At 73.3% G+C, this 16,309-nt stretch overlaps 1 protein-coding gene across 8 annotated transcripts in view; it reads right to left on the reverse strand.

Moving 5' to 3' along the window:
• The window catches only part of nras (NRAS proto-oncogene, GTPase), an 85,823-nt gene extending 70,328 nt beyond the window's left edge, over positions 1–15,495 (reverse strand). For 5 of the 8 annotated variants that reach the window (XR_011935783.1, XM_072480581.1, XM_072480572.1 and 2 more), the window contains exon 1: positions 15,382–15,495. The gene's annotated coding sequence lies outside the window, so the exon portion shown is untranslated. The other 3 variants (XM_072480573.1, XM_072480577.1, XM_072480574.1) reach the window with 3 other exon arrangements.
• Between the last annotated feature and the right edge of the window lie 814 nt (positions 15,496–16,309).

The raw sequence follows: 16,309 nt of genomic DNA on the forward strand, positions 1-16,309 counted from the left end.
CCCACTCCCCCCGCCCCACCCACTCCCCCCCCCTCCCCACCCACTCCCCCCGCCCCACCCACTCCCCCCCCGCCCCACCCACTCCCCCCTCCTCCCCCCGCCCCACCCACTCCCCCTCCTCCCCCCCGCCCCACCCACTCCCCCCTCCTCCCCCCGCCCCACCCACTCCCCCCTCCTCCCCCCGCCCCACCCACTCCCCCTCCTCCCCCCGCCCCACCCACTCCCCCCTCCTCCCCCCGCCCCACCCACTCCCCCCTCCTCCCCCCGCCCCACCCACTCCCCCCTCCTCCCCCCGCCCCACCCACTCCCCCCTCCTCCCCCCCGCCCCACCCACTCCCCCCTCCTCCCCCCCCACCTCCCCCCCCACTCCCCCCTCCTCCCCCCGCCCCCCCCACTCCCCCCCCTCCCCCCGCCCCACCCACTCCCCCCTCCTCCCACCGCCCCACCCACTCCCCCCTCCTCCCCCCCGCCCCACCCACTCCCCCCCTCCCCCCGCCCCACCCACTCCCCCCTCCTCCCCCGCGCCCACCCACTCCCCCCTCCTCCCCCGCGCCCCACCCACTCCCCTCTCCTCCCCCCCGCCCCGCCCACTCCCCTCTCCTCCCCCCCGCCCCGCCCACTCCCCCCTCCTCCCCCCGCCCCGCCCACTCCCCCCTCCTCCCCCCCGCCCCGCCCACTCCCCCCTCCTCCCCCCGCCCCGCCCACTCCCCCCTCCTCCCCCCGCCCCGCCCACTCCCCCCTCCTCCCCCCGCCCCACCCACTCCCCCCTCCTCCCCCCCGCCCCACCCACTCCCCCCTCCTCCCCCCCCGCCCCACCCACTCCCCCCTCCTCCCCCCCGCCCCACCCACTCCCCCCTCCTCCCCCCCGCCCCACCCACTCCCCCCTCCTCCCCCCCGCCCCACCCACTCCCCCCTCCTCCCCCCCGCCCCACCCACTCCCCCCTCCTCCCCCGCCCCACCCACTCCCCCCTCCTCCCCCGCCCCACCCACTCCCCCCTCCTCCCCCCGCCCCACCCACTCCCCCCTCCTCCCCCCGCCCCACCCACTCCCCCCTCCTCCCCCCCGCCCCACCCACTCCCCCCTCCTCCCCCCCGCCCCACCCACTCCCCCCCTCCTCCCCCCGCCCCACCCCGCTCCCCCCTCCTCCCCCCCGCCCCACCCCGCTCCCCCCTCCTCCCCCCGCCCCACCCCGCTCCCCCCTCCTCCCCCCGCCCCACCCCGCTCTCCCCTCCTCCCCCCCGCCCCACCCCCCGCTCCCCCCTCCTCCCCCCCCGCCCCACCCCGCTCCCCCCTCCTCCCCCCCGCCCCACCCCGCTCCCCCCTCCTCCCCCCGCCCCACCCCGCTCCCCCCCGCTCCCCCTTCCTCCCCCCGCCCCACCCGCTCCCCCTCCTCCCCCCGCCCCACCCCGCTCCCCCTCCTCCCCCCGCCCCACCCCGCTCCCCCCTCCTCCCCCCCCCACCCCACCCCGCTCCCCCCGCCCCACCCCGCTCCCCCCTCCCCCCCCTCCTCCCCCCCGCCCCCCCCTCCTCCCCCCCCGCCCCCCTCCCCCTCCCCCCCCTCCTCCCCCCCGCCCCCCCTCCTCCCCCCCGCCCCACCCCGCTCCCCCCTCCTCCCCCCGCCCCACCCACTCCCCCCCTCCTCCCCCCGCCCCACCCACTCCCCCCTCCTCCCCCCGCCCCACCCACTCCCCCCTCCTCCCCCCCGCCCCACCCACTCCCCCCTCCTCCCCCGCCCCACCCACTCCCCCTCCTCCCCCCCGCCCCACCCACTCCCCCCTCCTCCCCCCGCCCCACCCACTCCCCCCTCCTCCCCCCCGCCCCACCCACTCCCCCCCGCCCCACCCACTCACCCCTCCTCCCCCGCCCCACCCACTCACCCCTCCTCCCCCCGCCCCACCCACTCACCCCTCCTCCCCCCCGCCCCACCCACTCACCCCTCCTCCCCCCCGCCCCACCCACTCACCCCTCCTCCCCCTCCCCCTCCCCCCCTCCTCCTCCTTCCCCCACCCCCACCCCTCCTTCCCCCCCACCCCCACCCCTCCTCCTCCCCCCCTCCTCCTTCCCCCACCCCCACCCCTCCTTCCCCCCCACCCCCACCCCTCCTCCACCCCCCCCCACCCCCCCTCCTCCTCCTCCCCCCCCCACCCCTCCTCCTCCCCCCCACCCCCTCCTCCCCTCCCCCCCCCCACCCCTCCTCCACCCCCCACCCCTCCTCCTCCCCCCCCCACCCCCCCTCCCCCCCCCACCCCTCCCCCCCACTCCCCCCCTCCTCCTCCCCCCCACCCCTCCTCCTCCCCCCCTCCTCCCCCCCCACCCACCTCCTCTCCCCCCCCACCCCCCCCACCCCCACCCACCCCCTCTCCCCCCCCCACCCCCCCCACCCCCCCTCCTCCCCCCCTCCTCCCCCCCCCACACTCACTCCCCCACCCCCACTCACCCCCCACCACCCCCCACCCCTCCTCCTCTCCCACCCCACCCCTCACCCACCCCTCCTCCCCACCCCCCACTCCCTCCCCCCACCCCCCACTCCCTCCCCCACCCCCCCCACCCCCACCCCCTCCCCCACTCCCCACCCCCCCCCCCCTCCCCACCCACCCCACCCCCCACTCCCTCCCCCCACCCCACCCCCCACTCACCCCTCCTCCCCATTCACTCCCCCACCCACCCCTCCTCCCCACCCCACTCACTCCCCCACCCACCCCCCACTCACCCCTCCCCCATTCACTCCCCCACCCACCCTCCTCCCCACCCCCACTCACTCCCCCACCCACCCCTCCACCCCCACCCATCCCCTCCTCCACACCCCACTCACTCCCCCACCCACCCCTCCTCCCCCCCACCCACCCCTCCTCCCCCCCACCCACTTCACCCCCTCCTCCCCCCCACCCACTCACCCCTCCTCCCCCCCACCCACTCACCCCTCCTCCCCCCCACCCACTCACCCCTCCTCCCCCCCCCACCCACTCACCCCTCCTCCCCCCCACCCACTCACCCCTCCTCCCCCCCACCCACTCACCCCTCCTCCCCCCCACCCACTCACCCCTCCTCCCCCCCCACCCACTCACCCCTCCTCCCCCCCCCAGTCATTCCCCACTTCTCCCCCCACCCCAGTCATTCCCCCTCCTCCCCCACCCACTCACTCCCCCACCCCACTCACTCCCCCCTCCTCCCCCCCCACCCCCCTCCTCCCCCCCACCCCACTCACTCCCCCCTCCTCCCCCCCACCCCACTCACTCCCCCCTCCTCCCCCCCCCCCCCACTCACTCCCCCCTCCTCCCCCCCCACCCCACTCACTCCCCCCTCCTCCCCCCCACCCCACTCACTCCCCCCCCACCCCCACCCCACTCACTCCCCCCCCCCACCCCACCCACTCACCCCCCCCACCCCTCCTCCCCCACCCCTCCTCCCCCACCCCACTCACCCCTCCTCACCCATCCACCCCTCCTCACTCACCCAACCCTCCTCCTCCCCCTCCTCCCCCCTACCCCACCCCAACCCTCCCCATACCCCACCCCAACCCTCCCCATACCCCACCCCCCTCCCTCCTCCCCCACCCCCCCTCCCCCCACCCCCACCCCCACCCCCCACCTCCCCACCCCACCCCTCCCCCCCACCTCCCCCTCCTCCTCCTCCTCCTCCTCCCCCCCCTCCTCCTCCTCCTCCCCCCCTCCCTCCTTCTCCTCCCCCCCTCCCTCCCTCCTTCTCCTCCCCCCCTCCCTCCCTCCTTCTCCTCCCCCCTCCCTCCCTCCTTCTCCTCCCCCCTCCCTCCCTCCTTCTCCTCCCCCCTCCCTCCCTCCTTCTCCTCCCCCCCTCCCTCCCTCCTTCTCCTCCCCCCTCCCTCCCTCCTTCTCCTCCCCCCCTCCCTCCCTCCTTCTCCTCCCCCCCTCCCTCCCTCCTTCTCCTCCCCCCTCCCTCCCTCCTTCTCCTCCCCCCCTCCCTCCCTCCTTCTCCTCCCCCCTCCCTCCCTCCTTCTCCTCCCCCCCTCCCTCCCTCCTTCTCCTCCCCCCCTCCCTCCCTCCTTCTCCTCCCCCCCTCCCTCCCTCCTTCTCCTCCCCCCCTCCCTCCTTCTCCTCCCCCCTCCCTCCTTCTCCTCCCCCCTCCTTCTCCTCCCCCCCCCTCCCTCCCTCCTTCTCCTCCCCCCCTCCCTCCCTCCTTCTCCTCCCCCCCTCCCTCCCTCCTTCTCCTCCCCCCCCTCCCCCCCTCCTCTCCTCCCCCCCCTCCCCCCCTCCTTCTCCTCCCCCCCCTCCCTCCCTCCTTCTCCTCCCCCCCCCTCCCACCCCCCTTCTCCTCCCCCCCTCCCTCCCTCCTTCTCCTCCCCCCTCCCTCCTCCTTCTCCTCCCCCCCTCCCTCCCTCCTTCTCCTCCCCCTCCCTCCCTCCTTCTCCTCCCCCCCTCCCTCCCTCCTTCTCCTCCCCCCTCCCTCCCTCCATCTCCTCCCCCCTCCCTCCCTCCATCTCCTCCCCCCCTCCCTCCCTCCTCTCCTCCCCCCCCCCTCCCTCCTTCTCCTCCCCCCTCCCTCCCTCCTTCTCCTCCCCCCCTCCCTCCCTCCTTCTCCTCCCCCCCTCCCTCCCTCCTTCTCCTCCCCCCCCTCCCTCCCTCCTTCTCCTCCCCCCCTCCCTCCCTCCTTCTCCTCCCCCCCTCCCTCCCTCCTTCTCCTCCCCCCTCCCTCCCTCCTTCTCCTCCCCCCTCCCTCCCTCCTTCTCCTCCCCCTCCTTCCCTCCTTCTCCTCCCCCCCTCCCTCCCTCCTTCTCCTCCCCCCCTCCTTCTCCTCCCCCCTCCCTCCCTCCTTCTCCTCCCCCCTCCCTCCCTCCTTCTCCTCCCCCCTCCCTCCCTCCTACTCCTCCCCCTCCCTCCCTCCTTCTCCTCCCCCCCTCCCTCCCTCCCCCCCTCCCTCCCTCCTTCTCCTCCCCCCCTCCTTCTCCTCCCCCCTCCCTCCCTCCTTCTCCTCCCCCCCTCCCTCCCTCCCTCCTCTCCTCCCCCCTCCCTCCCTCCTTCTCCTCCCCCTCCCTCCCCCTTCTCCTCCCCCCCTCCCTCCCACCTTCTCCTCCCCCTCCCTCCCTCCTTCTCCTCCCCCCCCTCCTCCTTCTCCTCCCCCCCCTCCCTCCCTCCTTCTCCTCCCCCCCTCCCTCCCTCCTTCTCCTCCCCCCTCCTTCTCCTCCCCCTCCCTCCCTCCTTCTCCTCCCCCCCTCCCTCCCTCCTTCTCCTCCCCCCTCCCTCCCACCTTCTCCTCCCCCTCCCTCCCTCCTTCTCCTCCCCCCCTCCCTCCCTCCTTCTCCTCCCCCCCCTCCCTCCCTCCCTCCTTCTCCTCCCCCCCCTCCTTCTCCTCCCCCCTCCCTCCCTCCTTCTCCTTCCCCCCTCCCTCCCTCCTTCTCCTTCCCCCCTCCCTCCCTCCTTCTCCTCCCCCCCTCCCTCCCTCCTTCTCCTCCCCCCCTCCCTCCCTCCTTCTCCTCCCCCCCTCCCTCCCTCCTTCTCCTCCCCCCCTCCCTCCTCCCCCCCTCCCTCCCTCCTTCTCCTCCTCCCTCCCTCCTTCTCCTCCCCCCCTCCTTCTCCTCCCCCCCTCCTTCTCCTCCCCCCCTCCTCCTCCTCCCCCCCTCCTCCTCCTCCCCCCCTCCCTCCTCCTCGTCCCCCCCCACCCCCACCCCTCCTCCCCCCCACCCCTCCTCCTCCCCCCCACCCCCCCTCCTCCCTCCCCCCCACCCCCCCTCCTCCCCCCCCACCCCCCCTCCTCCCCCCCCCACACCCCCTCCTCCTCCCCCCCCACCCCCCCACCTCCCCCCCACCCCCCCACCCCCCCTCCACCCCCCCCACCCGCCCTCCTCCCCCCCACCCACCCCTCCTCCCCCCCCACCCCCCCCTCCACCCCCCCTCCTCCACCCCCCCCCCTCCTCCCCCCCACCCCCCTCCTCCCCCCCACCCCTCCTCCCCCACCGCACTCACTCCCCACCCCACCCCTCCTCCCCCACCCCACCCCTCCTCCCCAACCCCACCCCTCCTCCCCCACCCCACCCCTCCTCCCCCACCCCCACCCTCCTCCCCCACCTCCCACCCCCTCCCCCACCTCCACCCCTCTTCCCACCTCCACCCCTCCTCCCACCCCCCTCCCCCACCCCACCCCTCCTCCTACCCCCTCCCCCACCCCACCCCTCCTCCTACCCCTCCCCCACCCCACCCCACTCACTCCCCCCCCCACCCCACCCCCCCACCCCCTCCCCACCCACTCCCCATCCCACCCCTCCTCCCACCCCACCCCACTCACTCCCCCCCCCACGCCCCCCCCCACCCCACTCACTCTCCCCCCCCCACCCCACTCACTCTCCCCCCCACCCCACCCTTCCTCCCACCCCTCCCCCACCCCACTCACTCTCCCCCCCACCCCACCCCTCCTCCCACCCCACCCCACCCCCCCCACCCCCACTCTCACTCCCCTCACTTCTCCACTCACTCCCCCTCCACCCACCCCCCCACCCCACTCTCACTCCCCCTCACTTCTCCCACTCACTCCCCCTCACTTCTCCCACTCACTCCCCCTCACTTCTCCCACTCACTCCCCCTCACTTCTCCCACTCACTCCCCCTCACTTCTCCCACTCACTCCCCCTCACTTCACCCCTTCACCCCCCTCACTTCACCCCTTCACCCCCCTCACTTCACCCCTTCACCCCCCTCACTTCACCCCTTCACCCCCCTCACTTCACCCCTTCACCCCCCTCACTTCACCCCTTCACCCCCCTCACTTCACCCCTTCACCCCCCTCACTTCACCCCTTCACCCCCCTCACTTCACCCCTTCACCCCCCTCACTTCACCCCCCTCCTTCACCACTCCACCCCCCCCCCACTCCACCCCCCCCCCCACTCCACCCCCCCCCACTCCACCCCCCCCCACTCCACCCCCCCCCCACTCCACCCCCCCCCCACTCCACCCCCCCCCCACTCCACCCCCCCCCCCTACTCCACCCCCCCCCCACTCCACCCCCCCCCCACTCCACCCCCCCCCCACTCCACCCCCCCCCCACTCCACCCCCCCCACTCCACCCACCCCCCCCCCCACTCCACCCCACCCACCCCCCCCTCCTCCTAATCCCCCCTCCCTCCTCCTCCTCCCCCCCTCCCTCCTCCTCCTCCCCCCCACCCCTCCTCCCCCCCACCCCTCCTCCTCCTCCACCCCTCCTCCTCCTCCCCCCCCACCCCTCCTCCTCCTCCCCCCCCACCCCTCCTCCTCCTCCCCCCCCACCCCTCCTCCTCCTCCTCCCCCCCCACCCCTCCTCCTCCCCCCCCACCCCTCCTCCTCCCCCCCCCACCCCTCCTCCCCCCACCCCCCACCCCCCTCCCCCCCACCCCCCCCCCCCACCCCTCCTCCTCCCCCCCCCACCCCTCCTCCCCCCACCCCCACCCCCACCCCTCCTCCCCCCCACCCCCACCCCCTCCTCCCCCACCCCCACCCCCCCACCTCCCCCCCACCCCCCCTCCTCCCCCCCCCACCCCCCCCTCCTCCCCACCGCACTCACTCCCCCACCCCACCCCTCCTCCCCCACCCCACCCCTCCTCCCCCACCCCACCCCTCCTCCCCCACCCCACCCCCTCCTCCCCCACCCCACCCCTCCTCCCCCACCCCACCCCTCCTCCCCACCTCCCACCCCCTCCCCCACCTCCACCCCTCCTCCCACCCCCTCCCCCACCCCACCCCTCCTCCTACCCCTCCCCCACCCCACCCCACTCACTCCCCCCCCACCCCACCCCCCCCCACCCCACCCACTCCCCCATCCCACCCCTCCTCCCACCCCACCCCACTCACTCCCCCCCCCACGCCCCCCCCCCACCCCACCCACTCCCCCATCCCACCCCTCCTCCCACCCCACCCCACTCACTCCCCCCCCCACGCCCCCCCCACCCCCTCCCCCCCACCCCACTCACTCTCCCACCCACCCCACCCCCACCCTTCCTCCCCACCCCCTCCCCCCACCCCACTCACTCTCCCCCCCACCCCACCCCTCCTCCCCCACCCCACCCCACCCCCCCACCCCACTCTCACTCCCCCTCACTTCTCCCACTCACTCCCCCTCCACCCCACCCCCCCCACCCCACTCTCACTCCCCCTCACTTCTCCCACTCACTCCCCCTCACTTCTCCCACTCACTCCACCTCACTTCTCCCCCCACCCCCCTCACTTCACCCCTTCACCCCCCTCACTTCACCCCTTCACCCCCCTCACTTCACCCCTTCACCCCCCTCACTCACCCCTTCACCCCCCTCACTTCACCCCTTCACCCCCCTCACTTCACCCCCCTCACTTCACCCCTTCACCCCCCACACTTCACCCCTTCACCCCCCACACTTCACCCCTTCACCCCCCCTCACCCTTCACCCCCTTCACCCCCCACACTTCACCCCTTCACCCCCCCCACTCACCCCCTTCACCCCCCCACTCACCCCCTCACCCCCCCACTCACCCCAACACCCCCCTCACTCACCCCTTCACCCCCCCCACTTCACCCCTTCACCCCCCTCACTTCACCCCTTCACCCCCCTCACTTCACCCCTTCACCCCCCTCACTTCACCCCATCACCCCCCTCACTTCACCCCCTCACCCCCCCTCACTTCACCCCTTCACCCCCCTCACTTCACCCCTTCACCCCCCTCACTTCACCCCTTCACCCCCCTCACTTCACCCCTTCACCCCCCTCACTTCACCCCTTCACCCCCCCTCACTTCACCCCTTCACCCCCCTCACTTCACCCCTTCACCCCCCTCACTTCACCCCTTCACCCCCTCACTTCACCCCTTCACCCCCCTCACTCACCCCTTCACCCCCCCTCACTTCACCCCTTCACCCCCCTCACTTCACCACTTCACCCCCTCACTTCACCCCCCTCCTTCACCACTCCACCCCCCCCACACCCACCCCCCCCCCCCACTCCACCCCCCCCCCACTCCACCCCCCCCCCCACTCCACCCCCCCACTCCACCCCCCCCCCACTCCACCCCCCCCACTCCACCCCCCACCCCTCCCCTCACTCACCCCCCCCACCCCCCACTCACCCACCCCCCACTCCCTCCCCCACCCCCCACTCCCTCCCCCACCCCCCACTCCCACCCCCCCCCACTCCACCCCCCCCCCACTCCACCCCCCCCCACTCCACCCCCCCCCCCACTCCACCCCCCCCCCCACTCCACCCCCCCCCCCACTCCACCCCCCCCCCACTCCACCCCCCCCCCCACTCCACCCCCCCCCCACTCCACCCCCCCCCCACTCCACCCCCCCCCCACTCCACCCACCCCCCCCCCACTCCACCCCACCCACCCCCCCTCCTCCTCCTCCCCCCCCTCCCTCCTCCTCCCCCCCTCCCCCTCCTCCTCCCCCCACCCCTCCTCCCCCCACCCCTCCTCCTCCTCCACCCCTCCTCCTCCTCCCCCCCCACCCCTCCTCCTCCTCCCCCCCCCACCCCTCCCTCCTCCTCCTCCCCCCCCACCCCTCCTCCTCCCCCCCCACCCCTCCTCCTCCCCCCCCCACCCCTCCTCCCCCCACCCCCACCCCCACCCCTCCTCCCCCCACCCCCCCCCCACCCCTCCTCCTCCCCCCCCCACCCCTCCTCCCCCCACCCCCACCCCCCACCCCTCCTCCCCCCCACCCCCACCCCTCCTCCCCACCCCCACCCCCCCCACCTCCCCCCCACCCCCCCCTCCTCCCCCCCTCCTCCCCCCCCCACCCCCCCTCCTCCCCACCGCACTCACTCCCCCACCCCACCCCTCCTCCCCCACCCCACCCCTCCTCCCCCCACCCCACCCCTCCTCCCCCACCCCACCCCTCCTCCCCCACCCCACCCCTCCTCCCCACCTCCCACCCCCTCCCCCACCTCCACCCCTCCTCCCACCCCCTCCCCCACCCCACCCCTCCTCCTACCCCTCCCCCACCCCACCCCACTCACTCCCCCCCCACCCCACCCCCCCCCACCCCACCCACTCCCCCATCCCACCCCTCCTCCCACCCCACCCCACTCACTCCCCCCCCCACGCCCCCACCCCCACCCCCCCCCACCCCCACCCCACCCACTCCCCCATCCCACCCCTCCTCCCACCCCACCCCACTCACTCCCCCCCCCACGCCCCCCCCACCCCCTCCCCCCACCCCACTCACTCTCCCACCCACCCCACCCCACCCTTCCTCCCACCCCTCCCCCACCCCACTCACTCTCCCCCCCACCCCACCCCTCCTCCCCCACCCCACCCCACCCCCCCACCCCACTCTCACTCCCCCTCACTTCTCCCACTCACTCACTACACACCCCCTCCCAACTCCCACCTCACTCCCCCTCACCTTCTCCCCACACCACTCCCCCTACACCTCACTTCCCCTCCCCCCCCCACCTACCCCCCTCCCTTCACCCCCTTCACCCCCCCCGCCCACCCTACACCCCCCTTCCTCACCCCTCACATCACCCCTTCACCCCCCCTCACTTCACCCCTTCACCCCCCTCACTTCACCCCTTCACCCCCACTCCCCTTCCCACCCTCTATCACCCTTCCCCCCCTCACTTCACCCTTCCACCCCCCTCACTTCACCCCCTTCACCCCCCTCACTACACCCCTACCCCCCCTCACCTTCACCCCTTCACCCCCCACCACTTCACCCCTTCACCCCCCCCACTTCACCCCTCACCCCCCTCACTTCACCCCTGTCACCCCCCTCACCATACCCCCTTCACCCCCCTCACTTCACCCCCTTCACCCCCCTCACTTCACCCCTTCACCCCCCTCACTTCACCCCTTCACCCCCCTCACTTCACCCCTTCACCCCCCTCACTTCACCCCTTCACCCCCCTCACTTCACCCCTTCACCCCCTCACTTCACCCCTTCACCCCCCTCACTTCACCCCTTCACCCCCCTCACTCACCCCTTCACCCCCCTCATCACCCCTTCACCCCCCTCACTTCACCCCTTCACCCCCCTCACTTTCACCCCTTCACCCCCCCTCACTTCACCCCTTCACCCCCCTCACTTCACCCCTTCACCCCCTCACTTCACCTCCCCCTCACTTCTCTTCACCCCTCCTTCACCCCCTCTCACTCCCACCCCCCCACTCCATCCCCCCCCACTCCACCCCCCCCACTCCACCCCCCCCCCCACTCCACCCCCCCCACTCCACCCCCCCCCACTCCACCCCCCCCACTCCACCCCCCCCACTCCACCCCCCCCACTCCACCCCCCCCACTCCACCCCCCCCACCCCCCACCCCTCCCCTCACTCACCCCCCCACCCCCCACTCACCCACCCCCCCACTCCCTCCCCCACCCCCCACTCCCTCCCCACCCCCCACTCCCACCCACCCCCACTCCCACTCCACCCCCCCACTCCCACTCCACCCCCCCCCACTCCCCCACCCCCACTCCCCCCCCCCCACCCCCCACTCCCCCCCCCACCCTCCACTCCCCCACCCCCCACCCCCCACTCCCCCCCACTCCCCCCCACTCCCCCCACCCCCCCCCCACCCCACCCACTCCCCCATCCCACCTCCTCCCACCCCACCCCACTCACTCCCCCCCCCCACGCCCCCCCCACCCCCTCCCCCCCACCCACTCACTCTCCCACCCACCCCACCCCACCCTTCCTCCCACCCCTCCCCCACCCCACTCACTCTCCCCCCCACCCCACCCCTCCTCCCACCCCCACCCCACCCCCCCACCCCCACTCTCACTCCCCCTCACTTCTCCCACTCACTCCCCCTCCACCCCACCCCCCCCACCCCACTCTCACTCCCCCTCACTTCTCCCACTCACTCCCCCTCACTTCTCCCACTCACTCCCCTCACTTCTCCCCCCCACCCACCTCACTTCTCCCCCACCCCCCCTCACTTCACCCCTTCACCCCCCTCACTTCACCCCTTCACCCCCCTCACTTCACCCCCCTCACTCACCCCTTCACCCCCCTCACTTCACCCCTTCACCCCCCTCACTTCACCCCTTCACCCCCCTCACTTCACCCCTTCACCCCCCTCACTTCACCCCTTCACCCCCCTCACTTCACCCTTCACCCCCCTCACTTCACCCCTTCACCCCCTCACTTCACCCCTTCACCCCCCTCACTTCACCCCTTCACCCCCCTCACTTCACCCCTTCACCCCCCTCACTTCACCCCTTCACCCCCCTCACTTCACCCCTTCACCCCCCTCACTTCACCCCTTCACCCCCTCACTTCACCCCTTCACCCCCCTCACTTCACCCCTTCCCCCCTCACTTCACCCCTTCACCCCCCTCACTTCACCCCTTCACCCCCCTCACTCACCCCCTTCCACCCCCTCACTTCACCCTTCCCCCCCTCACTGCACCCCTTCACCCCCCTCACTTCACCCCTTCACCCCCTCCACTTCACCCCTTCACCCCCCTCACTTCACCCCTTCACCCCCCTCACTTCACCCCTTCACCCCCCTCACTTCACCCCTTCACCCCCTCACTTCACCCCTTCACCCCCTCACTTCACCCCTTCACCCCCCTCACTTCACCCCTTCACCCCCCTCACTTCACCCCTTCACCCCCTCACTTCACCCCTTCACCCCCCTCACTTCACCCCTTCACCCCCCTCCTTCCCTCCCCCCACTCACCCCCCCCACTCACCCTCACCCCCCACGCCCCACCCCTCACCCCTCACCCCCCACTCCACCCCCCCCCCACTCCACCCCCCCCACTCCACCCCCCCCACTCCACCCCCCCCCACTCCACCCCCCCCACTCCACCCCCCCCCACCCCCCACCCCCCCCCACTCACCCCCCACCCCCCACCACCCACCCCCCACTCCCCCCCCACCCCCCACTCCACCCCCCACCCCCACTCCCACCCACCCCCACTCCCACTCCACCCCCACCCACTCCACTCCACCCCCCCCCCACTCCCACCCACCCCCCACTCCCACCCCCCACCCCCCACTCCCACCCCACCCTCCACTCCCCCACCCCTCCCCACCCCCACTCCCCCCACTCCCCCCCACTCCCCCACCCCCCCCCACCCCCCACCCCCACTCCCACCCCTCCCCCACTCCCCCCCACCTCACTCCCCCCACTCCCCCCCCACCCCTCCCCCCACTCCCACCCCCACCCCACTCCCCACCCCACCCCACCCTCCTCCCTCCCCCCCACCCCCACTCACCCCACCCCTCCCCCACCCCCTCACCTCCCCCCACCCCCCACCCTCCTCACTCCCCACCCCACTCACTCCCCCCCACCCACCCCCTTCACTCCCACTCCCACCTCACCCCTCACTCCCCCTCACTCCCCCCACCCCCACCACTCCCACCCCCTCACTTCTCCCCTCACTCCCCCTCACTTCTCCCACTCACTCCCCCTCACTTCACCCCCACCCACCTCACCCCCACCCCCCTCACTTCACCCCTTCACCCCCCTCACTTCACCCCTTCACCCCCCTCACTTCACCCCTCACCCCCTCACTCCCTTCACCCCCCTCACTTCACCCCCTTCACCCCCCTCACTTCACCCCTTCACCCCCCTCACTTCACCCCTCACTCACCCTCACCCCTCACTTCACCCCTTCACCCCCCTCACTTCACCCCTTCACCCCCTCACTTCACCCCTTCACCCCCCTCACTCACCCCTTCACCCCCCTCACTTCACCCCCTTCACCCCCCTCACTTCACCCCTTCACCCCCCTCACTTCACCCCTTCACCCCCCTCACTTCACCCCTTCACCCCCCTCACTTCACCCCTTCACCCCCCCTCACTTCACCCCTTCACCCCCCTCACTTCACCCTTCACCCCCCTCACTTCACCCCTTCACCCCCCTCACTTCACCCCTCCTCACCCCCCCCACCCCCTCCCCTCACTCACCCCCCCCACCCTCCCTCCCCCACCCCCTCCCCCACCCCCCACTCCCTCCCCCACCCCCCCCCCACCCCCCCACTCCCCCCCCCCCCACCCCCACCCCCCACTCCCCCCCCCCACTCCCCCCCCCCACTCCCCCCCCCCCCCCCACCCCCACCCCCCACCCCCACCCCCCACTCCCCCCCCCCCCCCACCCCCCACTCCCCCCCCCACCCCCCCTCCCTCCCCCCCACCCCCCACTCCCTCCCCCACCCCCCACTCCCTCCCCCACCCCCCACTCACCCCCCCACCCCTCCTCCTCTCACCCCTCCTCCTCTCCCACACCCACCCCCTCACCCACCCCTCCTCCCCACCCCCCACTCCCTCCCCCTCCCCCCACTCCCTCCCCCACCCCCTCCCCACCCCCCTCCCCCCTCCCCCACCCCCTCCCCCACCCCCCTCCCCACCCCCCTCCCCCCTCCCCCACCCCCTCCCCCACCCCCCTCCCCCCACTCCCCTCCCCCCTCTCCCCTCCCCCCTCCCCCCTCCCCCCTCCCCCCATCCCACCCCTCCTCCCCACTCACTCCCCCACCCACCCCTCCTCCCCACCCCACTCACTCCCCCACCCACCCCTCCTCCCCACCCCACTCACTCCCCCACCCACCCCCCCTCCCCACCCCTCCTCCCCACCCCACCCCCCCTCCCCTCCCCACTCCCCCACCACTCCCCCACCCTACCCCCCCTCCCTCCCCACTCCCCCACCACTCCCCCACCCTCCCCACCACCCTCCCCCCCCACTCCCCCTCCCCTCCCCACTCCCCCACCACTCCCCCACCACTCCCCCCCCCCTCCCCACTCCCCCACCACTCCCCCACCACTCCCCCCCCACTCCCCCACCCCACCCCACTCCCCCACCCTCCCCCCACCCCACTCCCTCACTCACCCCTCCTCCCCCACCCCACTCACTCACCCACCCCTCCTCCCCACCCCACTCACTCACCCACCCCTCCTCCCCCACCCCACTCACTCACCCACCCCTCCTCCCCCACCCCACTCACTCACCCACCCCTCCTCCCCCACCCCACTCACTCACCCACCCCTCCTCCCCCACCCCACTCACTCACCCACCCCTCCTCCCCCACCCCACTCACTCACCCACCCCTCCTCCCCCACCCCACTCACTCACCCACCCCTCCTCCCCCACCCCACTCACTCACCCACCCCCTCCTCCCCCACCCCACTCACTCACCCACCCCTCCTCCCCCACCCCACTCACTCACCCACCCCTCCTCCCTCCTCCCCCACCCCACTCACTCACCCACCCACCCATCTCCCCCACCCCACTCACTCATCCACCCCTCAGCTCTCTCCGGCCCCGCTGCCGGGCTTGGGCTGTGGGCGACGCGGTGCGCATGCGCTCTACCTGCTCCCCGCTAACGGCTCCGCCACCCCGAACTTACCGTCCCGAGCAGAACCCCGCCGGGAGGACCCCACCGCCGCCTCCACCACTCGGACATGATATGACATCGCACAACTACCCAACCCGCGACCTCCAGCCGGAGCCTACCGTCCTGCTTACATGTTAATATAGCCGCCGCCCTTGGACGCGGAAACTATTATTTTTTTCAGGCGAAACAAGTACCTCATATTATGGGACTTGAAAAGGGGCATGCGCTATGCGCGCAATGGACTCTGTGATGTGTAGTTTATGGGCTTGGAAGCCTTCGTGGTGACGTCAGTTTACTCATGGAGTTATAAATAGCCCATATAAAAGCAGGGAGTGACTGAGCAGGGAAGTGTCAGTGAAAGAGCAGCGGCAGCAGGAGCTACAGGCCATTTTTATGAGGTTTTATGGGAGAGAATATAAATTTCACAGCAGATCAGAGGCTGGGCTAAATCGCTGGCTTCTAAAGCAGACCAAGGCACGCCAGCAGCACGGTTCGATTCCTGCACCAGCCTCCCTGAACAGGCGCCGGAATGTGGCGACTAGGGACTTTTCACAGTAACCTCATTTGAATGTAAGATTGTAAATATTGTGAGGTGAGGCGAGCTAATATGGACTTCAGGCCTCCTTGAAAGAGGCAACGCGGACCTCCAGCTGACCGGTTATTACAGTCCTCCCCCACCCCCCAAATCTGAATATCCCCATAGGGAATGATGAGGACGAAGAGCAGGCGAAGAAGAAGGAGTTAAAAACATTGACAACGAGGAAGGAACAGAAGAACTCAGCGCAGGCCTGGCGGGCTGTGGGTGACGCAGATACTTTGTCTTCGGCACATCATTTCCTGGCGTGGGACAGGATCAGCTGGAGTATACCGAGCCGGAGAATGATGCTTGTGACTGGAACGTCTGGGCAGAGAAGCTCTTCCCGCCCCCCAAGGCGGCCGAACGACGAATTCCGGGTCCGAGACCCCAGAGGTCTGTGTCTCCATATCGGGATCAGACGACCAAACATCAGACATTTACGGCAATGTAGTCGGATGCACAGACTGTAGAACCAGAGTAAC

The sequence above is a fragment of the Scyliorhinus torazame genome, chromosome 17 (assembly GCF_047496885.1).
Source record: "Scyliorhinus torazame isolate Kashiwa2021f chromosome 17, sScyTor2.1, whole genome shotgun sequence".
Lineage (NCBI taxonomy): Eukaryota > Metazoa > Chordata > Chondrichthyes > Carcharhiniformes > Scyliorhinidae > Scyliorhinus > Scyliorhinus torazame.